We start from the raw sequence: 18,237 nt of genomic DNA on the forward strand, positions 1-18,237 counted from the left end.
ACTTACAAACTGTATTTCTTAGCTAGCCAAGACAAAAACCCTCAGGTTTAAGTCTTCTACCGTCCGTAAAGTTTCTCAAACTTGTTAGACGAATCCTACACACACACTTGATTGTAATCAAATCCCTTAATTACAATCTTATAACTTTTTCCTCACAAACTCGCAACACTCCCCGATAAATCTTTAACTCTTGATCTTGTTTTGATCTTCTTCTATGTAAGTCACAAAATTCTTCCATGAACTATTGCAATGTTTATAGACTTTAAAACTCTCCTAAGTATTGTTCAACACAACTTAGTCTTCACAGCTTTGAAAGAACTTCTTTAAACCGAACTTGACTCGAACTCCTTCTCACGTTAGGACTCCTCCTTGCATTCTGTTTTGAAAGGAAAAACTTCGACGCAATTTACCTTAATTGAATAAGAAAAATTTATTAATCACTAACTCCTTGTTCTACTTGGTTTCTACTTCCTTTTCTACTTTGAAGTTTTAAGTTCACGTCGCAAGTTTGTGCTTTTCTTCTTCTTTCAGGCTTTTTTCTCCTTCTTTACTTCAGCTTCCTTGTTTGTCTGGTTTTCCTATTTGATTAAGAAAACTATCTTGCTTGCATACTCCTTTATAAAAGGAAATTTTCTGTTCGAGTTTCTTGTCAAAAAAATAATACTTCCACAACTTTATAATTTCTAATTCGGTGGTTGATATTCTCCTTATCCCGCTCGATTTGGTCTGAAAAGTACATGTTGGTGCAACCGGTTCCTTTCATATATTCCTCTATTTGTCAATTATCAAAATCTTTCTTGTTCAAACACATTCAAGATCAGAGGGGGCGAGGAAGTATTCGGAAAGGAGCAATACTTTAGACGAGGTGTGTAAGTTTAATTATCACTATAATTTTTGAAGATTTTTCTCCAATTGCAGCTGCAATTTTCAGGCATATATATGTTGGTTAATTGTTTTGATTTGCATTCAATTTTTTCTTTTACCCTTTTCAGTATTTTAAACTTTTGATTAAGAGTTAGATGTAGAGATGTGGATGATCTTTAAAGTTTTGATCTTTGATTGGGTTTGTGAATTGCAGTGGCCAAAGGGGTAAAAAGAAGATTAGTTGATTATTTTTGATGTTGAAGTGGATTGATTTAAATGTCTAAAATCAATATTTTTTTTAGTTTTATGTGTGAATATATGTAAATCAATCTGCTACAACTAAAATCGAATAAGTGGGTAACACTAAGAAGACGGTATGACTAAAACAATAATTTTTTTTAATTTATTGTCCTATCATGTTAAGACAATTCAGAATCTTGTACCGGTAGTCTTTTTATTAGGTGGATATATGAGTTCATTTTGTCATTTTCATTTCATCATCTTTGTTCTTTTTGTCATAAAATTATTGAAGAGGTCGATTTCTTAATGGGTAAATTAAGAATAGTAGAAGGAGACTATTAGATAGTTTGATTTGATTAGGCTTTTTGTTGAAGTAGCGTTAATATATGTTATAGTGATGATTCCTGTTAACACCTAATTTTGACCCTCCACGATTTGATTAATTTTTAAGCTTCTTAAATATTGAACAATGGGAAATAATTTTTTTTGAAATTAAAAAATACTATAAAATTATCTTCCAAAACTTTTTTTCCCACTTTTTCATATGGATTATATATCTTTATACTTAAAATATACAGATTTAGATAGTTTTTCTATTTGAATAAATAGTTAGTAAATTGATTTACAAAAAAATAAAGCTTCAATTAACTATGCAACTTATTTTCTTTAAACAGACAATTTAATTAAGGTCTTTTCTTTTGAAATAATTATTTTGATGGTGTTGAGGTTAAGAAGCTTGAGTAATTAGTTGACTTTCTAGTACATCTCAATTCCCTTTGAAACTCTCTTCAAGAACTTTATTTAGTCCATAATTGGACCATCAGATAACCTTTAACCCAAAATTTTGGCCCAAATTCTTTAAACCCATTTCACATTAACAAATCCAAGACCCAATTCAGATTTTGAAAATTTCCAGAGTCCCACATCGTTTTTCCCTTTATTTTAACCCAGAGTTTGTCCTATATAAACCCCCTCACCCTTACTGTTTAGCGCAGGAGTTTTTGGAGGCGAGAAATAGAACACCTCGCTATGTTTTTGGGAGTTCTTATTTTCGTCATTGAAGTTTTGTTGATTTGCGACTATTTTGAGTCGGAGTGGGGTTGGAATTCGTCATGTCTAGGATTGTGTTCCAGCGCTGCCTAGAACAAGGTAATACTCGTATTCCTTCTTCTTTTGATGTCAAGTGTTGGGTTTAGTTTTTTTTAGCGATTATGTATGCTTATTGTAGTTCACTAAATAAAGGTGTTTATATTGACTTGGTTGTTTATCACTCTTTGTTAGATTTAGATCTTGTCTCTTGTTTTGATCTCAATGCTCAAGAATAGAGGTTTATTTTAGCTTAACATTTTGTGAATTAGGTGGTGTTTAACTAATTACATCAAGTTGTGTTTGTTCAGTCTTTTCACTCGCTTTTTCATTTTAAAGATCGTTGTTGATAATCAGTGTTTAAATTTGTTTGAAATCCTTTATAGTATCTAGATTGAGTACCTTATTCAAATTGTGATCTTGACTGCTGGCACGATATTTCTTCCTTGATTTAATTATCTTGTCCTTCTTGTTTTACTTGAGAGATTTCCTTGTGTGTCTTCCTTTAATTTGTGCAAGCTGTGAAATATATTCCTTCTGTGTCTTCCTTTAATTCTTACAAGCTGTGAAATTTGATCTGATTGATCAAATAATCACTTTCCTTTATTTACTAGATTTGCTCATTATTCACTTGATTCCTGCAATCATGTGGATGGAGAGTCTGCGATTTGGTGATGTATCTCATTCCTTTCCTGCATCAAGTGACTAGTCAATATATGCATTTGTCATTATTAAAACCTTCGATCTTGAGGTTAACACAATGTTGTGTGCACCACTTTATGAGATTTCGTATATGAGCTGAACATTGTCTTTTTCTCTGTTTTATGGCTTTTCTTAGTTATGACGTCTTAATTTCCACTTTGTTTTTTGGGTCTTTTTACTACTGTGTTGTTTCTGCTGACTAATTGTTTTTGCTTTTTACACTTTGCATTGTGTTGTTTTTGCTTATTAAAATCAACTATACTTTCATCAACATTTGTTGAATTTCTCATAAATATCATCCTAAGACTACAAGATGAAAAGAAAAAAAAGTAGGACTCTATAGGACATTTTTAGTTTTAACAATTTGAATTCCTTAGTAACCCTAATTGATACGTCATTAAGATGTTTCCTTAATAGCTTTTCGTAAAAGGTAGAAATGTTTCCTTATATTCCTAGCTATTAATGGTTCAGTGTGAAGCAATGGTAATCAATAATCACTAAAGAAATGCGTGGTTGAACAGATATAAGAAATATTGGAATTGCAGCATGGAGTGATACCTTAACAATCATGTGCATCTGAAGAACTGAATAAACTCTTGAATAATAAGGGAGCTAATTTCTCAAAAAGTTCCCTCTTCTGGAAAAAAAGGAAAACAAAGTCAAATAGCTTATTGCCTTTGTTTTGCTTTTCCAGAAGAAGGAACTTTTCGAGGATTTGACCCCCTTATGTTGGTACCTCATTTGATACTATCACTTCGTGCCTACTGGCATTTAGAAAGGTATGCCATTACAAATGTAGATTTTATTCCTCTCAATTACAAATCAATCGGGAAGTTGACAATGATATTTTTAGAATCTAACTGCAAGGGGGCTATGAAAAGGTATTCCATTCCTCTTATTCTTTTTTCTCATGTCATGAAGTTCAAACACACTTGATAAACATATTTATTTCACACTAATATGCAGGTAGCAAAAATGCTGTAACGTAACACCATTAGTCTAAAGGAACTCTCTCAATGCTTTATTTTTACATTTACTTTCCAAGCTTCTTCTCCAATTGTTCTTGCAATTATCAGGTGTATGTTGGTTAATTGTTTTGATTTGCATTTAATTTTATTTTACCCTTTCGGGTTTGCACAAATATCTATTTTGCATAGTATTTAAATCTTTTGATTAAGGTTTATATACTGTGGGTGATTGTCAAAATTTTAATCTTTCATTGAGTTTGCGAATGTAGTGACCAAAGGGGTCAAAGAAGATAGTTATTTTTTCCATCTATTTGTGAAACTCGATTCTGGTTTCCATGTTAAAGTGGACTGACTTATAATTTCTAATATCAATATTTTCTTTTATTTTTTAATCTTATATGTGAATATGCAACTCAATATGCTAACTCATTATTAAACTCAAAATAAGGGGGTAATACTGAGAAGATGATATACCTAAAATATTAATTTATTACTTTGGTGGCATATCCTGTTAAGGCAATTCTAAATATTGTATGGAGAGAATCTTTTAGTTGGGTTGATATATGAGTTCATTTTGTCATTTTTATTTCAAAATAAAAACCTACAAAATTGACTTAGTAAAAAGGGACCTTCTAGTCGTTAGAAGAAAACTTAAATCGAAATTCCTATTAAATGAGATTGAAAGGAACGTAATACTTTTCGCAGTGTTTTTTAACAAATATTTTTGCAGTCTTTGTCTCTTATAAAAAGGGACCTTTTAATATGTTGTTAATTTGCACTAAAATATGTGAGTTATTTCTAAAAAAGAAACAATATGATGGGTTTTATCTCTCGAATTAGATAATGATGAAGTACAATTCATGACTCAACGCTACTATTAATAATAGGAAATGTGAGGAACTTCCCGTCAATAAGGTTTGATAGGGAAGCCCTTGGAATGAATGTTATTGTTGTTTGCTTTGCCTACAAAAAAAATAAAATCATGGCTTCGCAATTCATCTTTCCATTTTTGGTCTTATTAGTACTGTATTGTATTGGTTTTGGTTTTTGTTTTTTTGCATTTTCCACTGTATTGTTTAGAAATCACTTCATAAGAATTAACGTTGTAGGAGAGGCGCCTAAAAGATTGGCAGGCAGTTACTACTTGTCTTCTTTCTAACACAAATTGTGTCAAACGCAGTGGAACAATATCTCAAGTACATCATGATCTTATAATTCCGTTGCCTTCATCAACTTTAACGTCAAGTTAGGATATCAAAATATCTTTATAATTATGAGACTACCTCATTAAATGTGTTTTGACGAAAATGTTATTCATTTTTTTTGGTAAATAATGGATTTCATTTATCAAAGTAAAGACTCATTACAGAGACTAATCTATTGTCAATTAAGTTGATATTCACATACTATCCTCTTTTTTGTTATTTGTAAAGAAAATATTTTGATCTTATACGAATAAACAAGGAGAATCCAATTGCAAGACATAATTTACATGACATTTAGGTTGGGACTTGGGTCCATGCTGAATATTTATGTTGATACAAAATGTGGGTTTATGCCAGAGTAGAGGCAAAATATAAAGCACATTCGATGCTAAGTTGTTTAAATATTATAAGTTTGATTCTTGGGATGATCTTATGCACTTATTATAACAAAAATATTCAATAGGCACATAGACTATCTGTAAATTGGTAGTTCAGTATGAATCAATGTTTGATTCTACAGTGATACAAGTTTGAAACATGATAATACAGTTCGAAGTCATATAATAAATATAGCTAAACTATGATCTTTCTCACATATACATGAGAATGTTACATTCCTACCCATGTTAGTGCAAATTCATTTTGCTAAATGTAGCTAAACTAGGTAAGTTGTATTGTTACAGTGAAAACGACGTCATATTGAACAATTGCTTAATATGAAGAAATTGTAGTTATGATTTCCCAAGGGAGCGGAGATGCTAGAGTCAAAAAGTTTCATTTGTCCAGTTTTATCAAGTAGAATACTGAAGCTGTTTTAGTTAATTAGTAATGCAACCTTAGCGTGAATAGCATTAAATAGTCATCAAAACCCTCAATTTTACCTAACTTCACCATATTCAAGACTTGAAATTATACAAAATCATGCCACGATGAATCAAGACAAATAATAAAATCATATGAAAGTAAACGAAATATAAGGGTAAGCCTCTAAATGAGAAGAATAAGCCTTTGAAAGTTTTTGAGAAGTCTTTTCACGAAGAATAGGGTTGCGGAGATCAAGTACAAGTTGTTTAAAAAATTACATTTTGTGATCCTTATTGGTCGGTGCTTCGACATCAGAAGATGCCGACATTGTAGCTCCTACTCCTGTGGAAGTGTCAACACCGACTGAGAGACTTAGGCAACTTTTTCATTTTTAAAACCTCAATCAAATGCTTTTATCATTTACTTTTTTTTTTCGGTTTTCCAAATTGATTTTCTCTCCTCTTTCTTCTATTTCGAAAATAAATAAAGAGAATTCGGCATTTGATTTAAAACCACACCATAATCAATGAAGATCATTAATGAACTTTAAAAGTACATGAAAGACACATTTTTAATCATTGATGGTGCCACAATTTTAAATGAAATGATGATTTGCCTTCATTCAATTATGGAATAGAATAAATAGGAGAGGAAATAAAATAAGGAAATAGGAAGTAAGAAAATGATAAAAGTATTTTGTTGAAGCTTTAGAATAAAAAACTTAACTAAGTCTCTCTCAAGCACTTTGACATTGTTGACATTTTCAGAGGAGTAGGAAGTTTGCCGCCTTCGTCTTTCGGTGCCGGAGCACCAACCAATAAGGACTGCAAAATATAATTTTCTGAACAAATTGTACTTGATCTCCGTAACCCGAATCTATGTGAAAAGCCCCTTCTTGAATATTCCCCCTAATCTATGTTAAAAGGACCTTCTAGAACATTCCGGTGTTATTTTTTCATGTTTCGATGTTTGCTTTCATGTTTCGTTCTTATTATCATATTGTTTTCTATCGATTCCTTGGGAATGATTTGTATAATTTCAAATTTTCATTATGGTGCTTTGAGGATTTCGATGACACTATTAAACACTTGTAACTTGAGAGAGTTTAAATGTAATAAAATAAACAGAAAATTAATTAAGATGGGAAATGATGTTATCAACTGTCGAATTTAGATATTGTTGAGAATATTAGGAGGAAAAAGAGGTTTAATTTCATGTAACCTATTATAATCTTAACGATTTAAGTTATGTCATCTGGGATTGAGCTGTTTCATAATGAATTGAAACATAATTTTAAAAAATCATTATCGAAACTATTTCTATATAATTAGCAAGTAGAAAATGGTGTGAATACTACGTAGCAAATAAACTATGGACGACATCTAACTTCTACCATCCCACTTCTAGTTAATACTGGCACATGGCCCCCTTAATATTACTGTGGCACACATTTGATACTATCGCTGCATTCTACATATATTTTAAAAATGTTTCACTATAATTCTAGAGTTTATTCGTCTCTCAAATGCACCTGCATCTCTTAGGTATTGTACCACAACACTTGCTCAATATCATATTTTCACTTAGATATAATTCGTATTTACTTCTCAAAACTAATTACACACACATAAGCCCAAAAATAAGATCCAAGTAGTATCAAATTAATGCAACTCTACATTTGTTTGATAAATCTTTGGAGGAGAATTGAAATTTGATTTATATATGAATAAATTATACACTTGGGTTTTCATTTCCTCATATTCACAAACTATCAAGTAATAGTGACTGTTCATCCTTGACAGTCAGTGATGACCATAAAGATGAAGAACGGAAGATTACATGTTTGTGACCTTAAGTTCATAAGGCACTGACTGGTGCAACACAAGAAAGTTGCCTTAAATAACTATATTCATGAAAAATACTTTTAAACCTTGAAAAACTTGGAAGTTATTTTTCATAAGAAAAAGAACCAAATAATCAATGATGTGTTCTCCTGGATAGTCTTTTGTGTGATGATAAGCGTAATTGTGATCCATCATAGTTGTGATATTTGGTTTCCCTTGAATAATCTTTTTGATAGTTTTCTACTTTGCAGAATATATTTCTTTGTATTTTTATCCCGTTCATAATAAAAAAAATAAGTCAACACCTTTACAATATTTGAGGCTTACAAACTTAGGTGTCATTGGTGATCCCGTGAAGGAAATATGTCTGGAAATAAAGTAGACATATTAACTTCATGAGGGCACCAAAGACTCAAATATTCAAAAGGTGTTAGACTTTATTGTTGTATTAAGAAAGGGGGGGGGGGTGTCACGACCCAAAAATGGGTGTGATGGCACTCGTCTTATCCCACCAAGACAAGTCAGCCTAAAACCAAATATCTAACAAAGTGCGGAAGTAAATGACAATCCAACAACAATTCCTATTATGAAACCAAGTTATATTAATCCAATCCCCAAAATCAGGTTGTCACGTGCACAAGCCTCTAATGTAAATATTAGAATTGAAATAAAATAGAAGTCTAAATGAAGTTGTCTTTCAAGTAAAAACAAAGTCATAAACTGGAGTAGGAAAGTTCGCTGAGATGACAAGCAGCTACCTCACAATCCTCCACAAGATGCCTCGGAAACGAAAAGAATGACAAGTATCACGATGATCCAGGCTCGTATCCTACAAAAATTTGTAGAAGCAAGGGGTGAGTACCAAACCCCGCGGTACCCAACAAACAAACCTCTAAACACAAGTTAAGTGAACAAAATACGGGCACTCCTTACACCATATCTAAACCTCCACGATACAGTCTAATAGGTTACAGTTTACCAAACACACAACTCAATAACCACACTCTATCAGTTTACACATTCTCATAGTCCCATCCTTCTTCTTCACAAACAATACAGGGGCACCCCAAGGTGACACACTAGGGCGAATAAAACCCTTACTCAATAAATCCTGCAACTGATCCTTCAATTCTTTCAACTCTGCTGGAGCCATTGGTATGGAGGGATAGAAATAGGCTTAGTGCCCGGCTCCAAATCAATAGCGAAATCGATATCCTTATCGGGAGGAACACCTAGAAGATCAGAAGGAAATACATCGGGAAACTCCTGAACCACGGGAACAGAATCCATGGGAGGTGGTTCAACGCTAGTATCCCGAATAAAAGCTAAGTAAGACAAACACCCCCTCTCCACCAATCTCTGAGCACGGATAAAAGAGATGACCTTGCTAGGGTAAGAACCACTAACACTCTTCCACTCAACCTTCGGAACACCAGGCATAGCTAAAGTCACAGTCTTAGCATTACAATCAAGGACAACATGATAAGGAGAAAGCCAATCCATACCCAAGATAACATCAAAGTCCACCATCCCCAGAATGATTAAGTCTACCCAAGTGTCATACCCAGCCAAAGAAACAAGACAGGATCGATACACTCGATCCACCACTAAGGGTTTACCCACGGGTGTAGAAACACGAATAGGTACAGTCATACTATCACATATCATATCAAATTTAGCAGCAAAATACGTAGACACATAAGAGAATGTAGAACCTGGATCAAACAACACAGACGCAGGTCGATGGCATACTGGGATGATACCTGTAATAACAGCATCAGAGGTCTCCGCCTCAGGTCTCCCGGGGAAAGCATAGCAGTGGCCTCCTCGTCCACCTCCATCCTGGGTGGTACCTCTACCCCCACACTGCTGAGCTGCAACACCACTACTAAAAACTCTATCACCTCTACCTGACTGAACTCTGCCACGACCTCTACCCTGTGGTGCTGGTGGTCTAGTCTGGAATGAAGAATTAGGTCGAGGACCACCACGACCCCTTTGTGAAGTACACTGCCGCATTAGATGATCGGGATCTCCACAAGTAAAACAAAATCTCTGACCTGGGAACTGTTGTGTGGACCTTGAAAACCCACTATAATTTCCTCGCCCTGTAGGTCGCTGCTGTGAACCGTACGAGCTCTGACCCGGGCTATAAGAACCCCTAGATGTCTGGCCACCCTCAAATGTCGGCATAGATGCATGAATAGGTCCCCGCTGCTGAAAAGAACCACTCACTCTCTGTGATCCCCTACCTCCAGATGAGGCACCATGAAACTGTCCTGATATACGGGCTCTTTTAGGGTCCCCAAACTCCTCTCTCTCCATCAATTCTGCCTCTTTAGCGGCGCTCACAATGGACTGAAAAGAAGCCCCCTCCCTAGATGCCCGAAACACAGCTGACCTGATAGAGAAAGTCAATCCCCTCACAAATCTGCGGATCCTCTCTGTCTCATTCGGAATAATGGCCAACGCATGCCTAGACAACTGGCAAAAACGCGCCTCATACTCTGTAACCGATAAACCATCCTGTCTCAAACTCTCAAACCTCAAGCGACTCTCCTCTCTCACGCTCCATGGGATAAAACGATCTTGGAATGCACTAGCAAACTGCTCCCAAGTCACTGGAGGAGATCCAACTGGAAAAACCCCCGAATAAGTCCTCCACCAGTCTCTCGCTGGTCCACGAAGCTGGAGTGTAGCATATCTAACCCCATGTGACTCAGCTAATCCAACCACCTCTAGTAACTCTCGGCAGGTAGTTAGAAACTCATGAGCGTCCTCGCTCTTCCCACCCTGAAACTGAGGTGGGTCCATCTTTCGAAATCTCTCATACCTACGCTGCTCATCCTCTGTCAGAACAACCATCGATGCAACTTGACCCCCAACTGCTGGTGCAATATCATTCTGAACCGCGGGATCTACTGGTAGTTGCCCCACCGCATCCTGAACAACCGGAGCTTGTTGCTGCTCTTGGGTCTGAGCCCCCTCTCTAGTACGAGAGTCATGTGGTGTGGTAGTTGCACCACCACCCTGAGAAAATCCCTCTAGCACACTTAACACCCTCAATAGCGTATCCTGAAGCAAAGGTGTGACTACGGGATCTGGAGGAACCTGGTCCTCTATGTCATCAATCTGAGGTTCGGTAGAGGCCTCTCTAGCACTACCTCTCAGTGGTGCTGCTCCACGTCCACGACCTCTGGCTACTGTCGTACTACTAGCACGACCTCTAGCTCGAGATCTACCCCTACCCCTAGCTGGGGCCTCAACAACTGCCTCGGGAAGTGCCTCCCCTCTACCACCAGTAACATTAGTTCTAGTCCTCGTCATCTGTCAAAAGAGTATACAACAACTCAGTACTAACGAAGGTAACTACGCACGATGAGAAACAATGAACAAAAGGAAGTTTCCTAGTAATCTTTATAGCCTCTCAAAGATGAGTACAGACGTCTCCGTACTGACCCTTGAGACTCTACGTAGACTCGGCTTGTAGACACGTGAGACCTATGAACCTGGGGCTCTAATACCATTTTGTCACGACCCAAAAATGGGTGTGATGGCACTCGTCTTATCCCACCAAGACAAGTCATCCTAAAACCAAATATCTAACAAAGTGCGGAAGTAAATGACAATCCAACAACAATTCCTATTATGAAACCAAGTTATATTAATCCAATCCCCAAAATCAGGTTGTCACGTGCACAAGCCTCTAATGTAAATGTTAGAATTGAAATAAAATAGAAGTCTAAATGAAGTTGTCTTTCAAGTAAAAACAAAGTCATAAACTGGAGTAGGAAAGTTCGCTGAGATGACAAGCAGCTACCTCACAATCCTCCACAAGATGCCTCGGAGACGAAAAGAATGACAAGTATCACGATGATCCAGGCTCGTATCCTACAAAAATTTGTAGAAGCAAGGGGTGAGTACCAAACCACGCGGTACCCAACAAGCAAACCTCTAAACACAAGTTAAGTGAACAAAATACGGGCACTCCTTACACCATATCTAAACCTCCACGATACAGTCTAATAGGTTACAGTTTACCAAACACACAACTCAATAACCACACTCTATCAGTTTACACATTCTCATAGTCCCATCCTTCTTCTTCACAAACAATACAGGGGCACCCCAAGGTGACACACTAGGGCGAATAAAACCCTTACTCAATAAATCCTGCAACTGATCCTTCAATTCTTTCAACTCTGCTGGAGCCATACGGTATGGAGGGATAGAAATAGACTTAGTGCCCGGCTCCAAATCAATAGCGAAATCGATATCCCTATCGGGAGGAACACCTAGAAGATCAGAAGGAAAAGACAAAACAATTGTCATAAATATTATAACATGAATGGAAATTAATGGTTTGTTTAGTGTGGTTCCTGGAAGAAAATAAATAAAATTGAATTGGAATGGGAATACAGAAGAAAGGGAAATTGGTTTATTTGCATAAAATATATTATAAAGTGGTAGTTAATTATTTTTTTTATCGGATTCTTCTTATAATTATAACATTATAATTCAAGTTTTGTTTTATTGAAATGAGTAGTTGAATATTATGTGTATTGTATTTTATGAATATTATTAATATTAGGTTAATGAATGAAGACTTACCGAAGCTTGAAACTTGAATAAATATGAAAGTTGACATCTAGCTAGTTGACATCAATATTAGGAATTTGATTATAGATTTGAGTGAGTTTTTGGGTTTAGGTTAGACCTATAGTAACATGAGTTTTGTTATTTCCGAAATTTTATTGTGATTAATAATGTGAATAGATTGCTTTGAGTTGGAAGCAAAACGGAAAGGGAAGGCTCAAGTCCCAGAGTGATTATTCGAGTGGTTAAGGCAAGTGGATTTCTAAACTCTTGTTAAGCGTACGAAATTCGTGTATATCCTTGTGTGATGTTGAGAATGATTTGGAGACTTGTTGTTTATTTGTTGGTGTTGTATTTCTTGTTGTAAATTGTGTTTGGTTATCAAATGGTTATCTCCTCCCTTTTCATTTGAGCATGTCATTTGCATTGTATCTGAGACATTGTTGTGGTAAGAGGATGGTGTACTATTTTCGAGGGTCGTATCGCGTGCCGCGACGGATATTATATTTCGAGGGACGTATCGCGCGCCGCGAAGGTTACTACTTATCGAGGGTCGTGTCGTGCGCCGCGACAGATGCATGGACAGATATGTCCCCCATGGGTCCCGGACTGAGAGACAGCGGGTGTGTATCGTAAGGGAAGACATGCATCACTATATTTGACATTGCATCTCATGGCATTACACATTTTATTATTGATGAACTTGAACATGTGTTTTGTTGATCTTGTGAGTGTTTCTCTGTGAAGCTTGTGACTGTTGAATATTGAGTTGTTATTGAGAATGTGTAAACTGATAGAGTGTGGTTATTGAGTTGTGTGTTTGGTAAACTGTAACCTATTAGACTGTATCGTGGAGGTTTAGATATGGTGTAAGGAGTGCGCGTATTTTGTTCACTTAACTTGTGTTTAGAGGTTTGCTTGTTGGGTACCGCGTGGTTTGGTACTCACCCCTTGCTTCTACAAATTTTTGTAGGATACGAGCCTGGATCATCGTGATACTTGTCATTCTTTTCGTTTCCGAGGCATCTTGTGGAGGATTGTGAGGTAGCTGCTTGTCATCTCAGCGAACTTTCCTACTCCAGTTTATGACTTTGTTTTTACTTGAAAGACAACTTCATTTAGACTTCTATTTTATTTCAATTCTAATATTTACATTAGAGGCTTGTGCACGTGACAACCTGATTTTGAGGATTGGATTAATATAACTTGGTTTCATAATAGGAATTGTTGTTGGATTGTCATTTACTTCCGCACTTTGTTAGATATTTGGTTTTAGGCTGACTTGTCTTGGTGGGATAAGACGAGTGCCATCACACCCATTTTTGGGTCGTGACAGGGGGGAAATACAAAGGAATCTTCGCTGCAAAGTAGAAGACTGTCAGAAGGATCTATTCAAGGAAAACCAACTATCACAACTATGATAGATCATACTATCAAGATCTCGAGAACTAATCTGATTCAGAAGTTTATATATCTTATTATTTTTTTAGTGAAGATGTTCTTAAAAGTTTTTGAAGGTCAAAAAGTACTTTTACATGAATAATATGGACTTGGATATTTATCTAAGACAACATTCTTATGCTGCATGCACTGGCTAGCTCTTCATTTCTTACTCTGTATGGACATCAGTGAATATCATGGAAGGATTTTATTTATAACTTGATATTTGTGAACTCTAAGGAAAAGACAACCCAAGTATAATTTTTTTTACAAGTAATAGATAAGGTTATAAATCCAAGTATAGAGCCTTCATATGTAAATCAAATTCCAATTCTCTTTCAATAAGAATTCTATATGAGCCTTAATCACTTTGGACTTAATAGAGATCAATCACCGCCACCTTAAACACAAGCTCTATTTTATCTCCATTATGATGCACTCCACTAATACATTTCATTTGATTTTGCTGTTGCTTCTGATCCTCAATCCCAAATTTCTTTTGTTGATGCTATATTTTGGTAACTACTGCCTTAGCAACTAAAGAGGGTGGATCTATGTCAAATTCACTATTTAAACTTGTCATAGAATCTGTCAATAGGATATAATGATAACAAATTTTTTTATTCAGTTGCTTATATGATATTTTGTTCCCAAATTAATAAAGAGATCATTATTAATTTGTAAATGGCTATGCCCTATGGTTGAGTTGTTTTGTTGGTTCTCAAAAGTAAAGTTTTGGTTAATATGTTATGAGGCATAAATTGTAGTTTTCTAGTGATTTGATTCATTTGAAAGAGTCTTGTATGAACAGAGTGAAACACAACTTATTTTTTAGGCTGGTTCCACGACACAACTGTTATATGATGATATATATGGATAAATGTGGAATAACGAAGAAAAAATAAGGCAAAAGATGTGAAGAAAGGTAAAATTATGGATTTGGAGTACAACCTTCCTCAATTAATTCATTGCCATTGTTGATTGGTGCTTCAACTTCTCACTCTTCGGAAGAAATTTATTTAGTATGTTTGAGCATTTTCTATGAGATTTAGACTTGTTTTTAACTATTTACTTCTGTTTTGAATAAAAGTTAATACTTATAAGATTTGTTTCAGGTGATGCTTCAACTTTTAAACTTAGTTATATTGAATTGAAATTTTAATGATTAGGAATGTATTTGATGTTTGATTTTATTGTTTAACTTTTACGAATGGATGGTAACTTTTACAGGTGTTGTATTAAGAAAACAATTTTTTCTATATAAAATGTAAATTTTTACTACAGTAATCAGCAAAATGACCCGACTTCTTCAAAAAAATTAATATTGCCTACTACAGCAATCGAAGAGTACCTAATTATTTATTTAATAAATTAGTTATTCTGACTACACTACTTAGCAAAATACTTAAATGATTATACTGTAGTAGGAAGATATATTAATTAAATAATTAATTACTTAAATACTATGACAACTTTAGTTGGGATTTTTTTAATTCATAAACTATTATTTTAATATTTTTTCAACTACTGTAGTCGTCCATTTAGATAGTTTAATGGTTAGGACTAGTTTTATATTTTCCGACTACGGTAATTGACAAAGTCTGACTACTGTAGCTGGTAAATATTTTACGACGTTCAATATGCCAACTACCCATAAATAGTCAGAAAGTCATCGAAATATTCCATTTTCCGACTATATTCAGACTATTTTTGCGGTCGGCAAACGACGAATTTCTAGCAATTCGATAAAGCATCAAAGTTATTAGAACATAATAGGTTTCTTGAGACATTACTAATATCTTGTCTTTTTTTTCACTTTCATGAAAATTTTCATTCACACCCTATTCAATTACATGGAGATTAGTTTGAATAGTCGGGGAAATGCTTCAATTACTAGTTGAATTTTTATGTGTAGTTTGTGTCAAATTTTTAGTTACATTATTGATTACAACTTGCAAAACATGCTTCCCAGAATTTTCAGCATTTTCAACATCGTCAGATGTATCCATTAGTTTGTGGCCTGACTCCATTAATTTTGTGCCTTATCCAACTCGCGGTGCATCATCCCCAACTCTTGACGCTTTCCCTTTATATTTAGTTGTTTGGACAACAATATTACTTGTAACATCATCAATTGAGTGTGTGAACGATTTTGCTCAGAATTAGCAACAACCAATTGTTGATCAACCTTCCTTTTTTCATTTAATATTTCTCTCGCATCACCTTGATACTTTTCACTATTGATAGTACCTTTCGAAGCAACATTAATTGTATCATAATTTTGTTTGTTATTTTAATTTCTTTTCGAGATCAAACGACAATTATCTTCATCACGATCTCGGTGCTTACAATCTTATACGATCTGGAATTTTTTCCGTTAGATCAAGTATAACCTTGACCCTAGTTGTGCTTGGTGTTGGCTTATTTTTGTAGCTTTATCTATAACTATTGTCTTTCCAACTGTCATTGCTATAGACAACAAAGACTTCTTTGCAAACAAATCTGGAGAGATAAGTTCAATAAAAAGCATCAAAACCACAATTAACATCGTTGTCTCCTTAGGATATTATCCAATAGACTCTGGCAAAACCCTAATTGGTTCTCCTGTCCATGGAATAACTCTCTACAATGGACACCTTCAAATTTTTAGTATTCACCATCGACCTCTCTCGATACATATAACACAAACCCAAATATATCGACTTTTCTTCTCAAATCTAGCTTACGAGATTATATTAGATATGCAATTATTGTTAGATTAACTTTCAAAGGGAAGGTATGGTAATTTCAACCAATCATTATTTTATATTATCATAATCTTTGCATTATTCTTCAAATGTGATGATATATTAGCAGTCTATATAGTTAATTCACAAATCACACGATTCGTAAATTGTTTTTTGAAATGGCACAACTATTATCATTATATAATTATCCATTAAATATTAATAAAGAAGAAGAGTAATAAATCAAATGAATTAAATCATAACAGTTTACTAAAATAACATAAAAATATACTCCACCTCATCTAACTCTCTCTCATAACTTAATTTTATTTTTATATTTTTCTAATTTTTTATTTTAAATATTTAAATATATTTTTAGAATTTTTTTTCCTACTTACATATAGATCATAGAAAAGAAATAAAAATGTTATTTTAAAAAGTTTTGCCGCAAGTAAAAAGTACTTTTAAAAACGCACAACATGTGTACACTATTTCTTGTTTTTTAGTAAATAACATGTCCTCGACTAAATCACTTATCCATGACTACTTTTTTTTCTTTGTACTCTCTTCTAAGACTTATGTGTACACTATTTCTTGTTTTTAACAAATCACATGTTCTCGACTAAATCACTTGTCTTTGACTACTTTTTTTCTTTCTACTCTCTTCTAGGTCTTTCCATTTCTCCATTCTCATTTTTCCAGGTCCCAATGATCTTCACTCTGTTGGAATTCTAACCCCCAAATTTGTTTAAGGAGCAAGTATATTCTATATGTTACTTTGCATATTGCAGTAGTTACATTTTGTAAAACAAATAAAAAAGTAACACAATATTTTATCGCAAAAACCCCAAATCATAGAGGGTAAAAACCATGACCTACACCTATGTAGGATTAAACTTCACTTCATTAAAATCTGAGCCTCAATGAAAGATTACAAACATATGTAACCTAAGGAATTATGAACTCTAATTCCTAGCTAAGAAATTATAAATTGTAATTCCTAGTTACCAAAGACACAACCCCCCATGTATAAGTCTTATACGATCCGTAAAGTTTGTCAAACTTGTTAGACGAATCCTACACACACACTTGATTGTAATCAAAATTCTTAATTACAATCTTACAAATTTTTCCTCACAAACTCGCGACACTCCCTAATAAATCTCAAAACTCTTGATCATGTTTTAACCTTCTTTCTATGTAAGTGCACAAAATTCTTCAATGAACTATTGCGATATTTATAGACTTTGAAACTATCCTACGTATTGTTAAACACAACTTAGTCTTCGCTGCTTTTAAAAACTTCTTTAAACCGAACTTGACTCGAACTCCTTCTCACCTTAGGGCTCCTCCTTGCATTCTGCTTTGAAAGGAAAAACTTCCACACAATTTAGCTTTACTGAATAAGAAAACTTTATTAATGACTAATTACCGCTTATACTTGGTTTCGACTCCCTGTTCTACTTCAAATTTGCAAGTTCACGTGACAAGTTTTTGCTTTTCTACTTCTTTCAGGCGTTTGTCTCCTTTACTTCTGTTTCCTAGTTTGTCTAGTTTACTGATTCGATTAAGAAAATTATCTTGTCTGCGTAATCCTTTATAAAAGAAAACTTTATGTACTTGTTGGATGCCGAAAAATAAATACTTTCACTACTTTATAACTTCTAATTTGCGAGGTTGACATTCTCCTTTATCCCGGTCGGATTCGGTCTGAAAAGTAGATGTTGGCGCAACCAGTTCCTTTCATCTGTTCCTCTATTTT

The 18,237-nt window shown here is 34.6% G+C and overlaps 1 long non-coding RNA gene across 1 annotated transcript; it reads left to right on the plus strand.

Annotated features, from left to right (window-relative positions):
• Positions 1-945: 945 nt before the first annotated feature.
• On the plus strand, positions 946-4,298 carry LOC112940120 (uncharacterized). Its single transcript, XR_003243978.2, has 3 exons — positions 946-2,253; positions 3,414-3,773; positions 3,859-4,298. It is a non-coding gene; the product is annotated as an uncharacterized lncRNA (long non-coding RNA).
• Positions 4,299-18,237: the final 13,939 nt, after the last annotated feature.

This window comes from Solanum lycopersicum, chromosome 10 (genome assembly GCF_036512215.1).
Source record: "Solanum lycopersicum chromosome 10, SLM_r2.1".
Lineage (NCBI taxonomy): Eukaryota > Viridiplantae > Streptophyta > Magnoliopsida > Solanales > Solanaceae > Solanum > Solanum lycopersicum.